This window comes from Pteropus vampyrus, unplaced genomic scaffold (assembly GCF_000151845.1).
Source record: "Pteropus vampyrus isolate Shadow unplaced genomic scaffold, Pvam_2.0 Scaffold20, whole genome shotgun sequence".
NCBI lineage: Eukaryota > Metazoa > Chordata > Mammalia > Chiroptera > Pteropodidae > Pteropus > Pteropus vampyrus.
The window spans coordinates 1,580,089-1,586,779 of NW_011888801.1; the positions used below are offsets into that span (position 1 = coordinate 1,580,089).

At 43.9% G+C, this 6,691-nt stretch overlaps 1 pseudogene; it reads right to left on the bottom strand.

Moving 5' to 3' along the window:
• Positions 1-2,186: 2,186 nt before the first annotated feature.
• Positions 2,187-2,305, bottom strand: LOC111736634 (annotated as a pseudogene).
• Positions 2,306-6,691: the final 4,386 nt, after the last annotated feature.

Below are 6,691 nucleotides of genomic sequence, written 5' to 3' on the forward strand. Positions count from 1 at the left end.
CTTCCTTCCTTCCTTCTTTCCTTCCTTCCTTCCTTCCTTCCTTCCTTCCTTCCTTCCTTCCTTCCTTCCTCCCTCTCAATTAATATTATTTAAACACCTACTTTTTTCAGGGCACTGTCTCAATGCTGGAGGTAGAGCAGTGGACAAAATAGATGCTGTCCCTGCCCTCAGGAAGCCTACCTTCTGGTGAGAGGGACAAACTATAAGCAAATAAATACTTCATATGCGAGGTGGTGATAAGTGCTATGAAGAAAATTAAATCAGGAGAAGGGGATGGAGGTGTTATTTAATATAGGGTGGTCATGGAAGGTTCTTCTGCTAGGGTGAATATATCTGCAGGAAATAATATCACTTTCAGTAGGTCGCATCTTTGCTGAAATGCTGTTTCCTTCAGAATTGAGTATAAATGCTCAAGTACAACTTTCTAGATCCTCCGCAATTTTAGTCAATCTTGTGATTTTGTACCACTCCCAGAATGCTCCATGCTCAATGTGCTTAAGGATGTACATTGGTAGATTAATAGTGCTTATGTCTGATAATGGTATTAGTGTGAACTTTTTTCTCTTCCTCAAATGTGCTTTCTAAATTTTTTTATAATGAACATAGGCTGCTTGAATAACAAAAACAATAATAGCATATTTTCTCCCCATCATCCTATTTTAATCTGTATTTATATAACCCTGCAAGGTAAATTTTATTAACCCCATTTTACAGATGAGAAAACTGAGGCACAAACAGGTGCTGATTCACTGAACTCAGCTCTTCAAATATTTGGCAACTGATGATGAGCTTGCTGTTTGATATTTTTAAATTTTAGTTTTGTCTTCTCAATTAGATCATAGGTTTCTTAAGGACAGAGCTCTTGTCTTACTCTTTTTTTAAAAAAATTAATTTTTTTTAATGGTGACATTGGTTAATGAAATCCAGTAAGTTTCAGCTGAACATTTTAACAGTAAGGCATACATATATTTACATTGTTAGATCCCATAGTTAGATTTCTTTCTGTCACCACATATTTGACCCCCTTTACCCTGTCTATCTCCCCTACCCCACCCTCTGGTAACCACTAGTCTATTGTCCATGTTAATGAGTCTGTGTTTGTTTGTCCTGTTCATTTGTTGCTTTCAGGTTTATATATATAAGTGATATCATGTGATTTTCAATTTTTCTGCCTGGTTTATTTCACTTAGCATGATTATCTCGTGGTCCATCCATGTTGTCGCAAATGGTAGTATTTCATCTTCTTATGGCTGAGTAATATTCCATTGTATATATGTACCACAGCTTCTTTAGCCAGTCATCTATCATAGGACATGTCGGTTGCTTCCATGTCCTGGCCACTGTGAATAATGGTGCTATGAACATCGGTGTGAAAATATCTTTTCGGATATGAGTTTTCAAGTCTTTGGGGGTAAATACCCAACAGGATTGCTGGATCATATGGTAGATCAATTCTTATTTTTTTGAGGAACCTCCATACTGTTTTCCATACTGGCTGTACCAATTTGCAGTCCCATCAGCAGTGTATGAGGGTTCCTTTTTCTCCACATCCTCTCCAACATTTGTTATTACTTGTCCTATTGATTATAGCTATTCTAACAGGTGTGAGATGATATCTCATTGTGGATTGATTTGCATTTCCCTAATAGCTAGTGATGTTGAGCATCTTTTCATATATTTGTTGGCCATTTGTATGTCTTCTTGGGAGAAGTGTCCGTTCAGGTCCTCTGCCCATTTTTTGATTGGGTAATTTGTTTTTTGGTGTTATTGAGTTGTATGAGTTATTTGTATGTTTTGGATATTAGACCCTTATCAGAGACATTGCTCATAAATATATTTTCCCATTCGGATGGTTGTCTCTTTACCTTGTTGACAGTTTCTTTTGCTGTGCAGAAGCTTTTTAGTTTGATGTAGTCTATTCATGTATTTTTGCTTTTACTTCCCTTGCCTTTGAGGTCAAATTCATACAATCCTCTTTAAGTCCAAGGTCTTTGAGTTTAGTTCCTATGTTTTCTTCTATGCATTTTATTGTTTCAGGTCTTATATTCAGGTCCTTAATCCATTTTGAGTTAATTTTGGCCTGTGGTGCTAGATCTTGTCTTATTCTTTTTTTTTTTTAATAAAGAATTCCTGTTTTTTTAAATTTTTTAATTTTTTAATTTTATTATTTATTTATTTATTTTTAACACCTACAGCACCTGGTCTTCCTAGGTGGTCTTCTATCCAAGTGCTAACCAGGACCGACCCTGCTTAGCTTCCGAGATCAGACGAGATCGGGCATGTTCAGGGTTGCATGGCCGTAGACTTGTCCTATTCTTATATCTCTCTCTCTCCTCTCCTCATAGCTTTCATCAGAGTACTATGTACCGTATGTAATGGATGCTTTTTAATGGGTTGGTCTGTTGTATGGCTGGTCTATTGTTCTGATGGCCTATTGTCTTGCTGATGGTGCCATCTTGGATGCTCTTGACCCTGGGCCCAACCAAGGATGGAGACCCTGGGAGCAAAGAGTTAAGGAAGTGGGACCTCCACCCCTAAAGGACAGTGATTGTGCGTGGCCACTAGAGGCCGCAGTAGGCCCGGTTTTAGAGAGCCAACAGGGTTTTGGATTACTCAGAGGACCCCGTCCCAGGAGTCATTCCAATGCCAAGTCTGTCCTAGATCCCAAGGCTCCAGAGTCAGCCTATCACTGTTTTTAGCTTCAGTTTCTTCCAATAGATCATCAGATTCCCAGACATGGAATGAGTTAGCTCCAGAATAAAAGTTGCATATAGCAGCTAGATAGCAGGAGTAGACTGGCAGGTTCCAGATGCCCCTTAATTAGCCAAATCCACGAATGTGCATGGAGCACCCTTCTGAGAGCCTGCTATGTATAATGCAATGTGTTAGACTCTAGGACTAACTAGGTGAACAAGGCAGGCTCTGTTCCTGCCTACCCAGCTCTTATGATCTAAGGAAATATTGTATGGTGTGATAAGTGGCTGACATGATTTCTGTTCCAGGGTTAGTTCTCCTTGGGTCTCATTTCACTGGTAATTATCCCATGGGATAGCTACCTGCTTTAGAGAAATGCAATAAAGGAGAGAGGCAGAGAAAAGAACTTTGCCCACATTTGGAGAATCATTGCAGAGCCCCCTGCTCTCTTGAGGTGGAAGAATTCCCAAAGGCTCCTGGAAGATTTGAGGGCATCTGGGGTTGGGATGGGTGCCAGAGGCAAAGAAGTGCCAGGTCACCTCACCACAGCTTTTCTGCTTTCCTTTCTCCAAGCAGTCGGGAGCCTTGCTTGGGAAGGAAAGCAGATTCCCCAGATTTAGAGATGTGACCCAGCCTGCTGGCTTTCTCACTGTTTCTCTTTTCTTTTTCCTTTTCTTTGCTCTTTTTTTTTTCTCAAATTATCAGTCAGTCAATATATTTATCAAATGTAGGTCCAAGGTAACCTTTTTTTACCCAGAAGCATGAGATTAAGGTAATTACAACAGTTGGGGAGATAAAATAGAGAGAGATAGAGACAGACTGGAGCAATGCAGCATTTTAAGTGCAAACGGATTGCTGCAGACAATCATTGCTGGGGTGGATCCCTCGGGGTTGAGGTGGTCTGGGAAGGCTTCCTTCCTGGAGGAGGTGACCAGGGCCTTCCAGGATGAGCCTTCCATGTGCCCCATGGAGTGTTTCTCTGGAAGAGGTATCTTCAGAGATGAAAGAGGAGAGTAAAACACCTTCCACATCCCAGCTGTTCATTCCACTGTGCCTGGACAAGGGGCTCAGAGGCCCATGTGCTCAACATTCCTGAGAAGCAGCTTCTGAGTCAGAGCCCCAGAAACAGCTGAGGCAGCTTCAGGCTGGAGTCTTGGCTCTTTTTCCCCCTTTTCTATCCAAAAGCAACTCCCTCCCCAGCTATTTGGATGTGACCAGAAACCCAAGCAGGGCTCTGGGGTGGGAGCCTGGCTCAGCCAGTCTATAAAATGTATTTGGTCCCTGCATCTCCCTCCTGGGGTGCAGCCTTCAGGTGAAGGTGTATACCCCATATCACTGGGCCAGGAAGTCCAAGGAGTGAGGGAGACTCACCTGTGCTTACAGCTCCCAAAGCAGCCATTATTGGGCTGCCTCCAGGAAGGGGGTCTTAACTAGGACTTGGCTTGAGCTGACAGCAGCATTCCTCAGGCAGTCTGCCAGCACCTCCTCATTGCCTGGGCGTGGGGCCCAGGACATGCCAGGGCAATGCCAGAGAGCTGACTCAGGGGGCGGCATGAGGGGAACAGAAAAACTCTTTGCACCCACCAACTAACAGAGGAGATAAAGCTGCCCTAAGGTCTGCTGTGATCACCCTGTAGTGCTAGACCACCAACAGGGTCTGTGGATGGGGCTTTCTGCATATTTTCTGGAGCCACCCACAGAAAGCCAAGGCTCCCCTCCAGGTCTCCCTGAGTTCCCCTCTGCCAACAAAGACTTCTAGGTGTGCAAGTCTAGGCTTGCAAACCTATGTCTGTAATAGATTCAGACCCTGCCATTGACACTGTCTTAAGATTGTGACCTTGGGCAAGTCACTTACTTGGGTATATCTTAAATTCCTTACATTTAAAGTGGGATGAATAATACCTGCCTGCCTCACAGGACTGTGGTAAGGATCAAATGAGATCATGTCTATAAAGGTATCTCATATATTATAAAGCACATTTATTATAAGGTATAATTATTGTCATGGTTATTCTTGAGACAGGAATTATAGCCGCTGGTCCCTGAACCTCAAAGTCCTCCTCTTTGTCTCTTTGTCTGACAAGTTGCTCTGAAGCCAGTGCTAGAATCCTAACTCAACCCTGAGCCTCACGAGCATTGACACCAGGCCCTTCTGCCTGGAGCTACGGTGCCAACTCGGGGAAGCAGTTCCCCACACCCCAGCTCTGTTAAACCAGTTCTTTCCCTTCTAATCAGACTCCTCCAGTCCAGTTTGCCTGCAGTGATGACAAAGGAACCTAAAATAGCACAGGCTCTGCAAACACTGCTGGAGAAAGCTTGGGGCATACGGTGTTGCCTGTCACCCGTGGGCCTGTCTGGGCACCTCAGCCAGGTGCAGCCCTCCATCCTCCAGGGCCTGGCATGTCTTCCTCTCTGCAGCACCAGGATGACAATGCCTCCTGTCAGCACTTTGGGTGGCTGAATTGGATGACTACCTAGAAAGCTGGCTTGGCTAGAGGTGTGGCAGGGTACTCATGGCGCCCCCCACCAGCTCCTCACATTCATGATATTGGGACCTTTCCTGGCACTAAGAGGCTAAGCAAGCTGGCTTAAGATCATTCAGAACAGCAGGTGTCTCATGGCCCTAGGAAGGGTTGTGGACTGGGAACCAGAAAAGTCTGATTCTGAGGACCCTGCAGCTTGCAGGCCTTGGCTTGTCACTCTTGTTGCAGAACCAGTTTGGTGTGGGCGGCTGCTGGGTCTGTCTGGTTCTGAGACTTCCCATGGGACTTTCATGTGACTTACCCTGGTGGGAGTGGTGGCTGCTGAGGTCAGATTCAAAGAAAGAGGCTTGCAGCAAGGAGCCCTTGGTAGGGCTGTCATTCTTGCAGCAGCATTCATCATTGCTCGGCTGCTCTAATTCCTGTATTTTAAGCAGTGATTTCCATGTGGCATGAGTCTCGACCCTTAGAACTTTCTCATTTAACTCCTTTAGTAAATGTATTGCTAAGAAAGACAGATGAAGTCTTAAACTATGTCAGGAACCCCAAACCGATAGTCTGTTGGCCAAACCAGCCTTTAAACCAGTTTCTGTTGACACATACCATTTTAATTGGGAAGTTTTAACATAAAAATAAATCTAGATCTCAAATGTTTCTTAAATTTTTTTTTTTTTTTTTGGTCCATCTGGAGCTTAATTCCCCTGGGGATATCAAGTGTAGAACACTTGCCTCACAATTATCTCACCTGAAAGGCAAAGGTATTCACATATTTATGCACCAAACCCATCAGTCATTGGTTGGGAGCTGCTGCAATGTGGGAAAGGAGGAGTAATAGTGGTGTTAATTCCTGAGGAACATCCAGCCTGCTGCATAGTAGGAAAGAATGGGCCCCAAAGGCCAGAGGAAGCTAAAACTGACAGCATCTGCTACAATATGGAAGACCTAGCAAAACTGGTCCTCAGTTTCTGCTTGGCAACAATTAGTGGGAGCTGAATAGCAGTTGCCCCTTTAGTCAAGATAAGAGCTCTCTAGTCTGGCCCGGTCCCTACTCCCTATTGTCCTGTATTCAGCCTGCTTTAGTGTTTACATTACCTGCTTAGCCTCTAGGTTGTTTGCATTTGCGACCCTTGATTTATGTTTATATCTATGTGTAGGCTACTCCACTATAGCTGTGAATCCCATTGTCTCTGTTTCCAGTGACTAGTTTCTACTCTTCTTTGCATCCCACAGGGCATCTAGCCCTGTGATTCCAAAAGATGTTGATTGATTACTTGTTTCTCTAGCCCTATCCTCTGAATTATTTAATTTCCTTAGTCTCAGACCACCTTACCACCATGTTGTTACATACAAGGCGTCAGAACACGTGGAATAGGTCCTCACTTTGGGGACTGACTTGGGGAGCCCCTTTGTATATATCTTTGACATCCCCAACCTGATTGGCTTTTAGTTCCCAAGATGCACTGAGTTCCTTTCTGCCTCATGTCAATTCCTTTGCCTGCAAAGTTCTTTTCCCCTTT